At 38.6% G+C, this 19,679-nt stretch overlaps 1 protein-coding gene and 1 long non-coding RNA gene across 15 annotated transcripts in view; one reads left to right on the forward strand and one right to left on the reverse strand.

Annotated features, from left to right (window-relative positions):
* Window positions 1–19,679, reverse strand: part of LOC140916026 (putative oxidoreductase ZK1290.5) — a 74,318-nt gene that overhangs the window by 53,098 nt on the left and 1,541 nt on the right. The gene's annotated exons all lie outside the window — the stretch shown is intronic.
* Window positions 7,308–9,719, forward strand: LOC140916028 (uncharacterized). The gene is made up of 2 exons (XR_012160373.2): window positions 7,308–7,482; window positions 8,723–9,719. It is a non-coding gene; the product is annotated as an uncharacterized LOC140916028 (long non-coding RNA).

Genomic DNA, 19,679 nt, shown 5'->3' on the forward strand with positions numbered 1-19,679 from the left:
CCCTCAACCCCCCACCACCACCCACCCTCCTCCCGAACCTTGAGCTCCTCATTTCTGGCCCGACCCCGGAGTCCGCATCCCCAACCAGAGCTCTCTCCCACTCCCGCACCCCAACCCCAATTTTCTGAGCATTCATGGCTCGCCATACAATTTCCATATCCAGATGTGGCGCTCGGGCCAAAAAGTTTGCCCACCCCGGTATATATCATTACTTGGGTTATCACAAGGGAGAATTAAGGGAAATATATAAAATAACAGTGTTTTTTTCTACCCTCACCCTAGTGTCTACTGTTCCTGGATAGGAGCAAAAGTGGGAGTCACTGCCCACCCTGGTCCATGGGACTCTGCCTCTTGGAACTTTCTGAACCCCAGTGCTTGTCAACCCCTGGCCCAAGGGCTGCTTGCAGCCCAATCAGCATACAGATGGGGCCCACATGACATCCTCATGCGGCCCACATAACACACAGAGAACAGCATATGCAGCCCACAATGGTAAATACGTTGGGAATCGCTGTTTTAAACAATTGGTGTTGGAATGAGGGAGTTTAGGGAATTCCTATGTTGCATGAATAAAGCAAGCTAGATTCTCCTAAATTCTTGTCACAGTATGTCCAATCACTATCTCAGAATGAAGGTCATGATACTGTAGCTATCTAATCTCTCCCATTACACCATGCCAATTTTAAACAAAACGGGTTTAACCTGATGTAACACCACTGACTTCAGTTCAAGTAAAATCATAATCAGGCCTAATGAATGGATAATACTGTATTGTAGCACAGCAAATCTTTTACTTCTTCAAATATGAAATAAAGTTTTAATATTTTAAAAGTGGGGAAAAAACATGGGGGGGTGATTTAAACACTGGCAGTAAATATGAATAATATGAGAGTGTTCACAGAAGATCAAGAAATGAGTATGCATATATTTGTTTCACATTAAAATTCACAAAGCTAAAATAAATTATGTTCATATACTAGATGTTGCAAAAGCTTCATATTAACTGTTTAAAAATGTAAAATGAATATATATTACCACACTTTAACCATTTAAATAAAATATCCTTATATAATTACACCATAAGATGTTAAAGGAATGTAAAATTATATAACTACCACAGAAAAGTTACTACACTTTTAAATAATGATCTCTTCACTTTTAATAAGCTACTCCTGACATCAAAGAAATTAGGTTGTAACTATTGTGTCTGTGGTTGAACAGACATTTCCAAGTACGGAATGAATGAAGTTCATTCAGAGGTCTTGCACATGGGCTCAAACCCTTTTCATGCATAATGGATTCCAGTAAGAACATTTAGGACACACAAACTTTTACTTTTTTTAACCCTCTTATGATGGGGAATTTCGGAAATTTCAGTTTGTTATTGTTTCTCTTCTAATGATGGAGTGTGTAATATGTTCAGATAAAATTAACAGACAATGAGGAGGAATTCTCTGATTATCTGTAAATTAAAATTAGCCATATCATATAGCTACAGTAAATTTAAAAAGTCCCTCAACAATTAGAGAGAGTAGTAAATACTATGAACAACTGAAATCATGAAAACCAGGAATTACAGAACTAATAATGCTACTCACACTAGGGATTCTATGAATTGCAGGCTTCTCACATTATTCATACTGTTGCAGTACCATATGTGCTTTAATTCAGAAGGGTACAAAGATGAGTTAAGGATATAACCTTAACTCTGAACTTATTTTTTCTTTATTTTTGGTTGGTTGGGGTTTTTTATTTATTTTTATTGTTAAGACCGACTTTTACCATTATTTGTATGTACTATCTGGGTCTGGTGTTGTTTAACATCTTTATTTACTACCCAGATATAGGAATAGAGACCACACTGATCAAGTTTGCAGATGACACAAAGCTAGTGGGGGGTTGCCAATATTTTGGAGGATAAAGCAAAAATTCAGAGGGATCTTGATAAATTAGAGGACTGGGCTAAACAATTAAATGAAATTCAAAAGTAAGATGCTACACGTAGGGAAGAAAAACCAAATGCACAAATATAGAATGGGGGGGGGGGAAGCGGCTTGGCAGCAGCACTGCTGAGAAAGATCTGGGAGTTGTGGTGGATCACAACCTCAACATGAGTCAGCAATGCAACGCTGTTGCAAAAAAATGCAAATACAATTTTAGGTTGCATTAACAGAGACGTAACATGCAAATCACAGGAGGTGATAGTACTGCTCTACTTGGCACTGGTCAGGCCTCAGCTGACGTACTGTATCCAATATTGGTCACCAATGTATAGAAAGGATGTGGAGAAACTGGAAGGATCCAGAGGCTAGCGACAAAGATGATTAAAGGGATGGAATGCAAGCCATATGAGCAAAGGCTGAAGGAACTGGGTATGCTTTAGTTTGGAAAAGAGGATATTAAGAGGGAATATCATAGAAGTCTTCAGATACTTGAAAGGCTGCCATAAAAAAGATGGAGAAAAGTTGTTCTCTTTTGCCACAGAGGGCAAGACAAGAGGCAATGGGTTCAAACTACAGTAAAGCAGCTTTAGATTAAATCTCAGGAAAAACGTCCTAACTGCAACAGTAGGACAATGGAACAGATTGCCTTGGGAGGCTTTTTTGCTGGAGGTTTTCAAAAGGAGGCCAGATGGTTTAGACACAACAAATCCTGCATCTTGGCAGGGGATTAGACTAGATGACCCTTGTGGTCCCTTCTAACCCTACGGTTCTATGGTTCTTTAAAGTAATTTCTTTATGGAGCATTTGGGGCTAACTTTTGTTTCAAATTTATAACTAATTCCCACTGAGCTGCATGTATGTATTTCAAGAAAAAATGTGGCCCTTTATTTTTAAAAAGAAAATTAATTGATGCAAAACAAGTTTAAAATAATAATCTGCAAGACTAGACAATCATTCTACCTCTTCTTCACCCAAGAACCTCTTTGCTGTCAATGCATTTTTGCTTTAGAGTCCTCTGATCAACCCAATATATGAATTAATTATATCTGATTAAGAGACAACACCAGACAAGTTTGCCTCACTTAAAGAAACCACACGCATGGGTTTTCATGCAATTTGATATTAGCAATTCAATCATTAAAATCTGTTCAGTCGAGCCCTTGCTCTGGCACTCCACGAACAGTGCCGCACAAGAATCCAACTACACCAAAGTTCAGGTGGCCAGAGGAACTATTTTTATAATGTCGTTGGTAAAGGCTGAAGAGCAATTATGAGAGGGATAACATGCTAAAGAGCAAAATCCTCCACCCCCTTCCCCCTCAGAGTTTGATGTCCAAATCTCAGCAGGTCTACCAAGCAGCTCCCGTACCCTTCTCTCTCCTCCTTCACTGGAAGTTGTAGATATTTTGCTAGAGATGCTTTGGGTCAATAGTAATGTAAAGGAGTACCAGGCACTACTCTTTTTCCTTGGAGAGCTAGATCCTAAAGCTGTGTGTGCTAATATGAAAAATGACCCCATTTCATATTAATTTATAACCTTGTAATATCTAAAATAATAGGGTCTGATTCTGCACTGTACTCTTGTTTTACTAACTTTACATATTTGAAGTCAATGGGTCTACGTACATGTGTAAGTCTTTACATGACACTGACCACGGGAAAGAAAAGCATATGTAGAGCCCATGAGCATGCTAATTTATCTGACATTATCTGATCTGGTATCTGATTAATTACTCAACCAGAACATTCTTATTACATCAAACTGCATTAAAATTAAACAGTGATATGTCTATTTTTGCATTACTTTTAACATAATGTAAAAAAGTTTAAAAAGTGTAACTAAAGATGCTATCACAGAGCCAAACAGTCTCATGTTAACTTTCTACACCTATTGCAGTACAAACCACAAACACTCTTATCGCTATACGATGGTTTATGTTTCAATTTAACAGGGTCACTTACTATGAAAGCTGTATTTAGCATCCCAGCATAAGTAGTTCATTGTGTCTTATCTACTTTGGAACAGCACAGAGATTTCATATGTACCAGCTGGACTCTGAAAGTTTCATTTTGTTATGAAATTGTCACTCTGTATAATTTTCACATAATATTTATATATTAATCTCATTTTAGGGCTCAATATATGTTCCAAATAAATCTAGATTTTGCTCAAGTGAGGAATACATTGACAACTTGCCAGAAATCCAAGAGCAGCATCTAACATACATATAACGGAGAACTACAGCTCCTCTCTTCTTTAATAGAGAAGTGCAACCCAGAGAAATGATAAGGCTGTAGTAGAACTGGTAGGGACATTTCAACAAAAAAACAGAAACAAATTTTAGATCATTTTCATGTATTTCCCCCCTCATTTCCAAACCAGCTTTAGTGTACAGTCTCTATATGCCACAAACTCTATATTATAAATGAGAAAAGACACTGGTCAGATTGTGTTATATGGACAATGCTTTGGCCAACCCTGCAGAAGTAAATCAATTAAAAGAAAAAAAGTGCACAGCCCACACAGATGTTAAGTTATCAGAGGTATACTCAGGCACAGCAGAACTACAGTCCATTTTTTTTTCCTGAGCAGGAAGTTCCCTTTTGTGAGGATAGAGCACTAAGATACCAATGCATTGTTCAACCTGCAATAAAAGTGATGATATACTCTCATTCCCAAATCCCATTAATGGGGCTTGCCTCCCTTCCTTTCTCCTCTCTGTGTGAAGGGTGGAGGTAAAAGGTAGTAAAGGAGTAAGGAGAGGAAAGCCAAGGGTTACAACAATAAGATCTTGAAGTTACTTTAAGTTAGGCAGGGACACATCTCAAATGGCCAATTACATCTTTTTTATTGTAATTATTATTCCTTACTCACTTCTTGTGGCCATTGTGAAAGATATTAATCTTAAGGAGGGTTCTGAATGAAGAGAATGCAATGGTTTGGTATATCCCAGTTGGTAGGGTATTCCACATGTAGAGAGCTGTGTAGATAAAGGCACATGGTGACTTGTGGGAGAAATGGACAGTCAGGGTATCTATGGCTGGTGTCATTAGCAGATTGGAAGGGGCAGTGCAGGAAGAAGATTGAGAAGTCAGAAACTAGGTAGGCGGGAGGAGAGAATCAGAAAAAGGAGAGACAAGAAGAGGAAAAAGAGAGCAGAGTAGGCAAACAGGACAGAAAATGGCAGAAAATAAAAAAAAAAGGAGAGGTGCTGCAAACAGCAGCTTTTATCCATAGAGACAACGGGCACTGCCTCATCTATACCCAATCCATGCATTTACGCAAACAACATGGAAAATCTACATTGTTCCACTTAAGATAAGGATAAAATCCACTGGGGAGAGGATTTTTGGCATTGAGGCTGCATCTTTTTCAATAATATTTCAGGGAAGGGCAGCTAGATCTCCCCCACACACATTTAATTTGAAAATCAGCACAGTATCAATGTTTATGTGAAGCTCCTCAAGTGGACTTTACCTTATTAAGGGCCTGAACCTGGCAAACTCCTGCTGTGCTCTTGTTTAAAATAAATATTATTTTCAGTTGGTGGGCATAGATATTCCAAACTTCCCAACATAAAAAACTGCTGTTACAGCCTGGCTGCTGTTTAAAGTCTTGTCTACACTACGGGGGAAATCCTGCCCTACTGAAGATGGAGTGGGATTTCAGCCAAGCACACCAAGCCTTTGCTCACAATGGTTTTCAGCAATGATTCCCCCTGAAGTGGTAATGAAAATGGTTTAATAAAAATGGTTTTCAATACCATTTCCAAGGATAGTTGTGGTCTTGTTGGAAGCCAACCTTTTTTTAATCGAAAACTCTTGAGAGAAAAATATTTCTCCTAAGGAACAATGAAGAAATATGTAAAATGTAACTAGAGAGTCCAACCTGAACTTTCTTTCACCTCTGGGAGAACTTGAGGAGGAATTTTACATGAAAATCTATTTTTTTTCCAGCTCTGTTTGCAGGATTTAATTTACTGTTGAGTGCATAGATGTATTCTAGAATGTTTTCCTCCTCTGGAGCCCAAGTTAAAATAAAATGGTAGAGGAATATGAGGAGGAATAAAAGGAAGCAACAGGGCGTCTCTACAACTCCACTCAGCCACTGAAAGACAAAAAACAGTTTGATTCTAGCTGTGATAATGCGGGAGAAGGAAAGACCCTTTTCCCACTTTTTGTGTATCCATGCTGGGGAAAGCCAGAAAGCTGCTGTTTATGCTTCCGGAGAGCAATGGGGCAAAGGGATGGGGGCAGGGGGAGCCATTGCTGACAGAGGCACTCTAGACCCCAGGACGTGGCTGGCAGGGTAGGATAAGGACTCTGAAGGCTGGTCTACACTACTGCTTAAGATGTAACTTACATCATTCAGGGGTGTGAAAAAGACATCCACCTGAGTGACACAAGTTACATCGAGTTAAGCGCTGTCCCCACTGGCGCTATGTCGGCGGGAGATGCTCCTGCCAACATAGCTTCTGCCTCTTGTGGAGGTGGAGTAATTATGCTGACAGGAGAGCACTTTCCCATTGGCATAGCGCATCTTCACCAGATGTGCTATAACGGCATAGCTGCATTGGTGCAGCTGCACCAACGCAGCGCTGTAGTGAAGATTTGACCTCAGATGTTCTTCTACAAGATTCAGCCCATCTCTGCACATCAGCTAGCATTTCTCTAATCAGGACTTTCGAAAAGAACATATAAAAGCCACTTCTGCGAGTACTCCCCATAGCAACCATAGAGGCCCTGCATGCCTCAGCATTCTTCAGGAAGAATGCCTTCACTCACTGTCACTGGACGCTACTCAGCAACCACCAACCCACTAATGCAGTTCTGTTTTTAAAAGTCACAGTGTGATCCAGAGCAAGCAAAGACTTTTGCTGCAGGGTGACATGGGCTCTGATATGCTATTTGAAGTATCCAGCTTTCATATACAAATGTTTCTTCCTATTGCTCATAACCTCTTTGTAGAGTTTATCTATATAGAAGAACAGCTCTGAAATCAGACCTGGACATTTGAAAGGCAGGCTATGAATGTGTAATCCATGTAGAAATTTCATAAGATGAACTGCCGCACACATTTATTTAAATGCCTTTATGGACAGACTGCCAAATCTTGCAGCCTTTTCTTTCACTCAACACTTTCCCACCATCATGAGAACTATTTCTCATTAACAACCAAATTGTTTTCAGATGCTCTGCTATAAGATGTTTCCTTAGAAACCATTTGGTAAAAGACTGTGGCTTTCTTCCATAGAAATCTCAAGCAGTGAAAAGGCAGATTTTCTGGCATAAATCAAATCCAATTTCTAGGGTTCACTAAACCTTTTCTTCTAGGAATAATGTTTTGTGACTAGATCTTAGCTGTTAATAGTGCACGAAGAATTGCTGGTGTGAGCCAGTTTTAAATGATTTTCATTTTATTCCTTTTGTTAACTCAATTGAAATTACTTCCAGTGCTGCTTATACCTTGATGAAACTTTAACTTCATAACTGATAAGGATGATATGTGCAGCACACTGGCAAAAAGTATAAATTAACAGTAAGTAAACTGAACACAAATAATATTAATGTTTTTTTTTCCCTCGGATACCTTATTTTAGGCTTTTAGTAAATCAACCTGTATTACTCTGATGAAGATCTTGTATGCACTTATATAAGCTGTTATCAAGTAAATTAAAAGAGATTAACTGTTGATCAACAATATTAGATTTTGGAATCCTTCTCCTAGTAAATGAGGCTTGTGACTTTTTGGGGGTGAGGGGGGAGGGCATTTCACATAAACGTATGAGGCAAATGTGATCAATCAAAAGGAGATAATTACCTTTGAGGACAAACATTCCCAGCAGAAATAAACTTTGTATGAGACTAACCATTTTACAGTATAAACTATGGATTTAATATTTGCATAAATGTTCAATGTATCATTTATTGTTATGCAGCTACAGGAAAGAAGGCAATATTTTTAAAAATATTGAACAGCTGCAGGAAAGAGAGTTGATTTAATATGAGGTCAATAATTACAAAACTAATATTTAAAATATCTTTATACAAAGAGAGTTAAAATCTACAATGCTAATATATCTAGATACCTTAGGAGCTGAAAACATAGGTACAATAATGATCATCATAGTATACTTGAGAGCTACTGCTGGTTTAGACCCCAGGTCAGCAAGATACTAAAGCTTGTGCCTAACTTTAACCACAACAGTAGTGCCCCTGAAGCCAATGAGACTACTCATGTGCTTAAAGTTAGGATGTGCTTAAATACTTTGCAGAAACAAGGCAGAGACCCTAATCTGCAAACTGATGCAGTGATGCAGGCTCTTAGACTCACGTGGAATCCTGATGAGGTCCACTGGAGTTACTGTGTTTGGGGCAAAGATCTGCATCAGCACATCTGTTTGCAGCACTGGGGCCTAAAACTGAGCATTAAAGTTTGACAATAAGTTACCCTTCTGATTAAACGTGTTTTGTTTTTAGTTTCAAATAGGAAAACGAAAAGATACATTCTCAATGTCTCTAAGATGAACTACATTTTTCATACTTCCTATTACATACAGCCTTAGAATATAATTATGTACTAGAATGCAAAGGATTTCCTTTCATGCACTGAGTATAAGGAACTGAGCATATTGTATATGAAACTTCAGTAAATGTGAACAGCAAAAAAAAAAAAAGTTTCTTCTCTGTTTCTTTAACGTATAAAGACTACCTCAAAGATGATTTGCAAATAACTCTTTTATCCTGTTTTTCCTCTTGCCTGTGTTCTGTATAATCAGGTCTTCATATCACTCTCTTTGCTGGAGGTCCTTAGCAAGAATACTAGAGGACCCGAAGAAAGTTTATGAATCAGCACCCCTTCTCTCTCAGTTGTGGGGGAAGAAGATAGATGAGGGACTGCTGCAGCTTAGGTTACAGCCTCATGTGACATCACTATTCAGCTCTTCCAAAGAACTTGCCAAGGATCTCTGTCAAAGAAGGAAGTGGGGGCTCTATACTCCAAACGTGATATGTAAAAGGTGAAAAAAGGGGGCAGGACAGTGAGATGTTCTGTACCTCGGAGGAACACCCTGCACCCCCATGTTCATCCTTATAATATGATTGTGTGGTATCCAATGCAAATATTGTCATGTCAGGTGTCTTTGGAAGGCTCATGATGCACTGAGCATTGTTGTTATAGGTTGTAATTTTGTGTACATAGTTATGAGGCTGAAAATGTGTCCTCATGGCTTAAAAAAAAGCCCAGGCAAAACTCTCCAGGAACAGAGGGGCAGTTCACACCTCATCAGAGCATGTATGGGACAAACCCAGCCCAGCCTCACAGGAACAAAAGACACTGGCCTAGGCAGCAACAAAGGATCTGTAGGACTCTCGAGTGCGTCACCCCCCTTCCCTTGGTCAGTTTGGGACAATGATGAAGTAATGCTCACCTTACCCTAAAGAGGGAGAGGGGGCACAAAGCCAACAGGGAAGAAAGAACATGCCAAAAGTCTCTCCCTTTTATCATGCTGACTCTCTTTTCTACCTCCATCTACAGACACCACCACCAAGTGACTGAAGCGCTGATCAAAGGGGAGAGCCTGGCTGAAGGGCAACCAGCCAGTCTGTGGTGAGAAGCATCTAAGTTTGTAAGGGCACTGAAAGTGTTAAGATCACCTTAGAATGCGTTTTGCTTTTATTTCATTTGACCAAATCCAACTTGTTGTGCTTTGATTTATAATCACTTAAAATCTATCTTTTTGTAGTTAATAAATTTGTTTGTTTATTCTACCTGAAGCAGTGCATTTGGTTTGAAGTGTGTCAGAGACTCCCTTGAGATAACAAGCCTGGGACATATCAATTTCTTTGTTAAACTGATGAACTCATATAAGCTTGCTGCGTCCAGCGGGCATAACTGGACACTACAAGACGGAGGTTCCTAGGGTTGTGTCTCGGACCAGAGATATTGGCTAGTGTCATTCAGTTGCACAATCCAAGCAGCAGCTGGCCAAAAGTGCTTACTCATGTAACTGGGAGCGGCTTACATGCTAGAGGCTATGCGTAACAGCCTGGGAGTGGGGGTTCTCACAGGAGAGCAGGGTAAGGTGGCTCCCAGAGTCGAGGATTGGAATGACCTAGCAGATCACCGGTCCAGATAATACCAGGGGAACGTCACAGGCAGAAAAACACTTTTTTAAACAAGAAATTTTAAAACATCTTTCTATATCATAAAAGCACAGTGAACGACTAAAATTAAATATACTTGGTTTGTTTTACTATTCATTTCAAAGTTGTTATGTTTAATTCTTACCACTCCATTGCCCATCTGGAGATTGCTTTATATTTTTTCTTTTATGTAAGAAAGTTGTCAAAGAAAGAAAATACAAACTGGATTTTTATATTATACAAAAACACTTTCAGTTAAAATTACCACTGTTAGGTTAAAAATCACATATTTAAAATGTCTTTATCTATATTAATAACATTTTTAATTATGAAAAGTGTTTTAAAAATCTAAATTTACTTGTCATTATTAATGTTAATTGTTTACTTTTTGGACTTACTAATCTTGGGCAATGGAAACTGACTATTTACTGGTGCTATGTTTCATTCAAGTGAGGATCACTTCACCACTGGGTGAGGGCGCAGAATTCTTACTGTCCTCTTACTGTATGGATGAGTGAGTACCAGTGTCACAATTTGTGTCCATGTCACATGAACAAGAAGTGCCAGAGAAGCCAGCATGAGAGTAAGCTAGTTAACTTTCTGCTGTTAAATTACAGATAATTTGTGGAGCTGATCATGAATTTGGACAAATGGAGAGACTGTTCTTGTAGCTAGGAAAGTGTCCACGTGAGCCAGTCTTTGTAAAACAATGTCACGGTGGAAACAGAACAAAAATGAGAGCAAAGGTACTTTTAATACTATTTCTCCTTCCTCTTACTCCCCACTAGGTGGCAGCACTCACACCATATATTCTAATCCAAATGGAAATGCAATTGAGGGTGGGATTTGGCATTGAGAGTTCCAGGAGGGCCTCATGGATTTTCTTCATAAACCTCTTTCTTCAGAACATGGGTATGGGAATATGGCTGCAATCAATCAAGAGTCTGTAGAATTCACTTGGGGGGAGGGGCACGCTTGCACAGAAATTCTTGGCACTAGAATGAACTTAGTACAAATATTTATGCCTCCATTTCATATATACTGTAAATTCCCCTGTATTTTTTTCTCTCATTAGATCCAGACGTTTACCACAAATCTCTGAAAAATCATAAACTCATGGCAAAACTCACAATGGCCTCACCCACTTTTTGATCTTTCTTGTGAAAGCAAATCTACAAAGAGAGGACAGTTGTCTTTAGCACAAAGTGATTATCCAACTTTTGTTATACCCACTTCAAAGTCATTTTCTATAGCCTCATTTTCAAAATCAAGTGGTTTATATTTATTCTCAAATTCTCTTCCCATCATGTCTAAGGGAGTTTCCCAACTCTGTGTTCAGTTTAGTTTGGGGGCGGGCAACCTGTGGCACGTGGGCCACAGGTTGCCCACCACTAGTTTAGTTGGAATTAAAAATTCAAAAACTGAACTATTCTTTCCAATAAACTGATTAATCAAAGTTACTTAGCTACTGGATGTAAACGTTGCACTACAGTTTGGTCAGTGCTTTAAACTTCTGAAACATTAGCCACATAAGAGTTGTTTGTGGCTGTTTTCTAAACTTTCTAATTCTAAAACCAGAGGAGGGTTAAACGTGACCTGCAATGAGGGAAAAATTTTATTTGTGTCCTCTATTTGTCTGTATGATATAGAAACAAGACTTGATTAAAACTCCTTTTGTTTCTTTTTGATAACATCTATTTAACTCAAACATTTAATAAATATTTGGGTAGGAAAGATTTTTTTTGTGAAAGATTTAGCAGTCCCCTACCCTTTCTGACAAGGACAGAGAAAGCCTCTCAGTTCTGTTCTCTAATTCTCCAGCGACTCCAACAAAAGCAGGGAAGGATAGCTTTGAGAGTACTGAGGTGTTTCTAAGAGGCAAGGGAGAGGAAGAAACAACTTCTTCCCCCAAATACAAGACCCTTCAGGCCTGTTTTATACAAAATGGTAGCAAAAAAATGAGCACATTTTTTTCCCATTTGCAGGTACCCTTTAAAATAATTAAATTGGTGTTTGGCAGGTTTTTAAAGTAAAGTAAATAAGCACCAAGTTGGAACTGGGTGAAATCAGGGGAAGTAATGGAGGGACCAGGCCAACAGTTTAGTTAGGATATAACAACATGCTCAGTCTGTTGCCGGAGTGCAAATATACCGCTGTCTGGAGAGTGGCCATGTTTTGAATGTATGTAGCAAGTGAAATATCTGGAGGGCCTCAAGGATCAAGTGCAGCTTCTCTAAGTCAGAGCTACTGAACTGATGGATGAATGAGAGAGAGAGAGATTTGTAGACATGGCATTTAGTTCATCACAAGAGGCTATTGAGGAAACATGGTAACCAAGGGTGAGAAGTAAAATTCTGTCAAGATTACAACAAAAAACTGGTTGAGATAGAAAACAAAGAGAAGGAATAAACAGCTGATGCCATAGAGCTTGGTACCAGGAGCAATGTTCCATAAATTTCTTGATCTGAAAGAGCTGAAAAAAGCAACATCGCAAAATTGTGGATGACACAAAATTAGAGCCCAATCCTTCTGCCACTTCCTTTTCATTGGTAGCAGGAGGAGGCCCTTTCTTATGTTGGTCAGATTAGAAAGGACTGAGCACCTCTAAAAGTAACCTAACAAAACTAGAAAAATGAGTAACAAAACTGCAGGACAGAGTGTGGACACATGCAAGGTAATGCACATTGGAAGGTACAATTTAAAATAGTTGTATGCACCAATAGGTTCTGAATTATCTGTAACCTCTCACGAACAAGACTGAGATGTTATAGTGAAAGAGCAGTGATTGCTCCAGAAATATTAAGCATTTCAATGAAGGGAACAGAGAATAGTTCAGGAAATATTATATTGCCATAATGCAAACTGATGGTACTGTATGTCCTAACCTTGAATGCTGAAATCAGTGCAAGTTAATAAAAAGCATTTTTTTTTATTATCCAAGTCAGTGGATAAGACTAAATTACAGTTACAGAGATCACTTCTGTAGAATAAGGTGCTGGTTTTTTTTACAGTCACTTGCCTGGTTATGGCTACAATTTAAGTTGCCAATTTAAATACTGAAGTCAGGACATAAACAAATAAAGGTTTTTATAGCTGCTCACCTTGCAGTCAGTATATGCTAAGGTTCCATAGGCATTTTAAAATGTCCAGTCACCCCGTGCCATGTGGCCTCCTGACCAAGAGCAGTTTTGGTAAAAGAAAGCATAGCAGCAGAAAGGCAATGATCAGTTGCAGAAAGTGCTCTCTCAACCCCTGTTTGTCTCTCTCCTACTATTTGTTTTCTCTCTCCTTCTCCAGAAACATCATCAGACCTTGAGAACTTTACCAAGTTCCTAACTAGCCAGAGGCCAACACAAAAAACCAGCATGGGGTGGAAACTAACAAGCTCCATGGACAGTGTGATTAAAAAAACATAGCTCTTCTGCCACTTCTAGTTACTGTGAATGGGAAAGGTGCTGTATTTCTGCCAGAATGGTGTTCTTGGACCCTGCTTATGGGCTCTTTTACATCAGCCTCTGGCTAAAAAGCGTCTTAAAAAATGTGAAGCTCCATCCCTCAGCTGCTCTTCTACCCCTCCAATCTCCTGGTTGCTGTGAGTAGTGAAGCACTGGTCTTTGATATTCAAAGTCCTCCCCACCTTCCAGTTTTGGGGTCCTCCTCCATCCTGAATAACTCAAGTGCCCGTCTGTGCTGCTTGCCAATTAACATGACTCTGGACACTTACACACTGACCCATAGGCTATGTTCATTTCCCTATGCAGTTTAGAAAAGCTTAAGTAGAAGCAGACACATTGGAGCTGTCTGTTCTCTGACTTATGAAGACAGCACTGCACTGGTTAACATTCAGTTCCACAAGGGTTAGAATTTATTTGTAATGAAATCTTAAATTCTGCAGAAATTGGCTTATTCACCCCTCCCCCCCGACCCCCAACTCACCAGGGAAAGTTCCCCACTCTCTATTACTGAGTGGATTTTTCAAGTCCTGAGCACCAGCACAGTTAAGGCGGTACCAACAACCCTTTACTATTATATTACGATTATTATTTATTTATTTGTATTGTGGCAGCATCTAGAGGCCCTGGCATGCATCACTATGCTAGGCATTGTATTTTCAGGAAATAGCAGCTTAGTCAATTTATATTATATTTATATTTGTGGTTAAGTCTCATGCTTTTTTGCTTGAAGTGTTTTGAGGCATACTTAAGCACTTTTTAATATTGCCTTATTGCTTCTATATATTATAGGGTCCTCAAAATAGCTGGTGAGGTTATAAGCCATTTTCTATACAGTGCTCTACCTAGGTATTTGGGTTGTATCAGAGAATCAGATTCCGTTGTCAGTTATAATGTTGAGAGACAAGGTGGGTGAGGTAATATCTTTTATTGGACCGGCTTCTGTTGGTGAGAGACACACACATTCGAGCTAACGCTTGTCTCTCTCACCAACAAACGTTGGTCAAATAAAAGATATTACCTCATCCACCTTGTCTCTCTAATATCGTGGGACCAACACAGGTACAACAACACAGTTATAACACTGTAAATCAAGAGTCACTCCTTTGAAGTCATATCTGACAGAAGTTATTGGCCCAGAGTGTTTCAAATTTAGCTGAATTTTCTTGCTTTTCTGTTTTGTTAGTCCCGGTCTTGTGGTTTCACTTAGGAAGTTCTATAAACAATTGTTTAGTACTTATTGAATGACAGAAGAAGCCAAACTATTTTGAAAAGAATACAAGGGAGTACTAGAGAGACTATGAACTGATAGATTCTTCCCCCAATCACCAGCAGTTCCAAATACAGTGATAAACAATTTGTAGTTTTGCAATCTCCAGCGGGAGCTGGTGGATGGAGGAAATACTTTCTGACGCAGTCAGAAATCTACATATTCTAATTACATTGGCGCGATTGACAGCAAAAGAGGACTGTCTGCATTAGTGCACTGTCAATGTAATCTCTAACTCAGTAATTAGGAACTTATTCTTCAATTCAACTATCACAGATCAAAGACAATGCTATGAATTAAATAAAAAAACCCTAAAGCACAGGGAATAAAACGAGCCATTTGAATTATATAGGCTACTTCATACACTCTCTGTGCCAAGGACAGCAGAATCAAGCCCTTATTAAACTAAGGTTAAACAATAATAACACAGTGATTTTTAATATGCAAAATATTTCAAAAAGATTGAAATACATATTTTTAACTACTGATAAACACTGCAGTGATTTTAAAATAATTTTCTCAATGCTACCGCGTGGCTACAATTTTATAGCTGTGTCAAAATGTTTCTTGGCACTGTGTAGTAAACACTAAAAGTTTAAAAGAAAGATTCTGAGTGAAATCCTGACCCCATTAAAGTTAATAGCAAAACTCCCCTCGACTTTAATGGAGCCAGGATTTCACGCGCTGTCTCTGATAGCTCGCTTCTGAAGCCATTGGGTCTGATTCTGCCCTCATTTATACTGGTGTAAACTTAGGATAACTTCATTGAAGTCAGAAGTGTGTAAAACTGGTGAAGGTGAATCAGCCTCACAGACTTGAAAAGAAACTGTGCTGGAATATTAATAACTTCTATTCTATATTAGAGAAGTGTAAACCCCTTTTATTTTACAGCTTAATTACTTGATGGTTTCTGTTTGGCTTGATTCCAGTACCCCAGACAAAGAACACAAATGTTTTTGGTTTTGTGGGTTTTTTTTAAAATCACAGAGAAGCTGTAATATTTCACTGAAGTAGAATAAATAATGTTTCATGTGGAATGATTTGGAAAAGGTACCTGAGTTTTACAACATGCTGTCAAAGGAAAGAGGCTTTTGGAAAGGTCACAAAGGAGAAGGGGGAAAAAAAAAAAGCTCTGCAAATGATGCATGAAAGCGGATCTGACCTTAATCAAATGGTCAAATTATGCTTGTATGCTTTACAACATACAAGAGCTCAGATTTAATTTGCCATAAAACGAGCATAAAAAATTAATAGTCATGAACAAAAATGTTTGAAAAATCAGGTCTGAGATTCCAGGCCTCCATGCTGGGGCGAGGAGAGAGAAATCCTGACTGAAGCGTAGCAGCAGAGCCACTAGACAGCATTTACTATAGCTTCAGGGCTGCAGTAACCCCTGCGGTTTGCTCCCCCTTTGTGGGATCTATTGGCCATGCCTCTGTCCCAGCCCATCCTTGCCCCATCCTCCCATCTGGGAAAGTTCATGCTTTTTGTATGTCAGGAAGATTGAAGTCCTTTATTTATCAACTTAATATGTACAGCATGAGCAGCTGCAGTGCAGGATTACTCATGCTCTCCTACCTACATGCTGCTACGCTGACTTAATGGAGGGACAATCTTTAGGAATAAGAAGGTAGTTCAGGCTGCATGTCAGTTTAATGCTTGGATTCTGCAGAACCATCAGCCAAGGTGCAAATTCTGATGGCTGTGAGTGGGAGATATGTTATTGGGGCAGTGGAGGTGCCAAAAAGAATGTTCTAATCCAAGAGAAACTTATTTTTTCAGGATATTTCAACTGCGGTTCAATGAACAAGAAAATCCTTTTCTCTAATTCTCAAAGAACAGAGGAAAGGAATATCTGCTTTGCTCTGCTTCGCTGATAAGAAAGAGGGAAATCCTTTCTTTCAAACTTTATGGAAACTCTGACGCCTGAATAAGCATAGCAGGGGTATATTCCGGTTAGTTTGTATTCTCAGCTATGCTGATTTTTATGAAGCAGTTTCTCTGACACACCACTGGTTTGATCAAAACAGCTATTATACAGTGTCCAGATAGGTTTCTACCCTTTTTCATCTTTAAGTAAACAAAGCTCTCTCAAGTGGTTTATTAACCCTAGTGTCGGATTGTTTTCTATGCTATCAATAATTTAGATTTTAATTTTGGTATTGACAAAAATATGTTTTCATTATCATTCTATTTTCAGGCACAGAATGTGATTTTTTTTGAAGAAACATGTTTTCATAAATAACAATTATTATTAAAAATCCTAACTTACTCACTTATCATAATCTGACTATTAATAAACTACTAGTATTTGGCCCACTGGATGAATGAACAGTGCAGCCTCAATCCTGCACAGTATTATATGTAATTCCAAAAGTCTCAGAATAAGGCATTAACTTACCAAAGCACAAAGACGGGTTTGATAGAATAAAAAGCAAGGCTGTAAATATAGCAAATGACATCTAGTAGCCTTCAGCAAAAATATTTGTACAGAGAGCCCAATCCAAAATCCCATTGACTTCGGTGTGAGTTTTGCCTGTGACCACAATTTTGCATATGGATCCCCATGCATGAACCCTCATGCCTGACAGTGGTATCTATGTTAAGTTTGCAGTATCAGGCCAAGAACTCCCTTTACAATCACTGGTGGCAATGTTGCCTTCTATTGTGATTTTCTATACTCTTCTTAAAGCCCTAGCTCCCGGAGTTATTTGATTATATGAGAATCTCAGCTTTCAAAAATTTCAAGCCCTCATGGTTGCAGAGCAAAGCTAGAGAATATGACTGCTGAAGACTCAAAAACAGAAAGCAAATATAAAACCCCTCCATTCTTTTTTTAAAGCTTGTGATTTTTAAGCCTCCCTCATGACTCTTGGGGGCCTGACTCACGATTTTTGAACATTTGTGGTTGGCAATACCATGCTTGTATTACAGAATATATTTGTGAGACTTTTATTATGCAACACCATCCCCATCAATGACACAATGTTTACCACAAAGCTCCTGGCCATAGTATTCGTAAATTGGATTTGAACTATGTACTTTAAGCAGATAAATAAAAGTGAGTAACTTTTTTTAATGTCAGGTTTCAGAGTAGCAGCCGTGTTAGTCGGTATTCGCAAAAAGAAAAGGAGTACTTGTGGCACCTTAGAGACTAACAAATTTATTTGAGCATAAGCTTGAGCTGTAGCTCACGAAAGCTTATGCTGAAATAAATTTGCTAGTCTCTAAGGTGCCACAAGTACTCCTTTTCTTTTTTTAATGTGGTGATCCACTTCATTGTTTTCATGCACTGACTAAACAACCACTGAAAAATTTAGCCTAACTTTAACCCAGCAAAGAATATTTGTTTCCACTTTCATGAACCCTCTTTACAGTCCTGCAAATTTATGCATGTGCCTAATTTTACTCACATGCATAAGTCCTGGATAAACAAAGGATTTGCAGGATTGTGTTCTTGATCCTTAGGCACCTGTGTTATGCCTCCTTGCCACACTTCCACACTTTATATGTTAGGAATATTGAAGCATTACTCTCCCCCATCCCACTCTGCAAACTCATGCCTATTTCCCCTTAAGTTTCCCAGAAGAATCAATCCTTCATGGATTTGTTGTTCAAACCAAAGGACCAAACTCCACTATCTGAGTAGCGTACAAAACTTCCATTCAAGAGAAGGGGCAAAATTTGGGCTCAAAAGTGGTAGCAGCGAGATGATGACTTAAACTAGGGTGGACTGATTATGTATATGACTTTCTTCCATTAACTAATTTTTGAACATCCAACTTCCTTATAGAAGGGATCCCTTAAATAGTATATCCACATAGTTTTTTGGTGTTTTTAAATCTTAGCATTTTTGTAAGTGGCTTTCTGTTTCTGAATTTCTGATTCTCCAGCTGAAGATTAGGAACATCATTTGGGATGATCTAAGAGCAACACTGAACATTAGGGCTGGCCGATATTTCTTCCACTAGAAATTTAGTCCATCTTTTAAAAAAATGAATTTTTGGGAATTTTGTTTCAAAATGGCAGGACAATTCTTTAGTTTCCCACCCTAATTTGTCTCCACTGGAAAAAAAGGGGGGAGGTAAAAAAAAAATAGTGTGTGGGGGGAAATAAAATAAGTAAAACTGGAAAAAAAATCAAGAAGTGCTCTGTATATACACCTGCCTGCAATCTCTTCAGTTTCACTTTGGCTATTGTTCTTACTAGTAAATAAATACCCTTTTACAAAATCTGAGGCAGAATGTGCATAAAGGGAAGGAAGAGTGAATATCTCCCCAGAGCAGTGCATGAGAGTGATATCATCTTGCTAGGGTCTGAGGCAAGAAGTGCAAGTGACTATCAACGAAACAAACTCACTGCATACAAAGTTCGGTCAAATATGCCAAGGCTCCCAAGTGAAAAAGAGCACAGAAAGAAATTATAAAATATTTCTATTACAGTAACCTTAGGTGTTATTTGAATCAACAGCATACTTGTATCAAAACATTGATAAGTTTATTGTATATCAATGGTCAACCCTCTATGCATTTGTGATACCTTACAGTATTGCCAACCCTAAGCACTGAAAATTCATCAATCACCCGTCACTCCCTTCCCCGACAAAAAATCATGAGATTTAAAAAAAGTAGATGAGTTATTTGCCTTCTGCTGTCTGAACCTTTAGGATACACAAAGGTCACATTTTTAAATATTTGCCTGCAGCCATGAGGGCTAGAAACTTACTATACTTTATGTAAAAAATGAAAGCTGAGATTCTTGGGGAGACTTCTGAATCCAGCAACTGGAGCATTACGAAAAACACCTAATATTGAAAGACCTAAGGTAAAGTAACAAGAGCTGGCAATGTTGCTTTAAACAAATTTGCTG

The sequence above is a fragment of the Lepidochelys kempii genome, chromosome 8, assembly GCF_965140285.1.
Source record: "Lepidochelys kempii isolate rLepKem1 chromosome 8, rLepKem1.hap1, whole genome shotgun sequence".
Classification (NCBI taxonomy): domain Eukaryota; kingdom Metazoa; phylum Chordata; order Testudines; family Cheloniidae; genus Lepidochelys; species Lepidochelys kempii.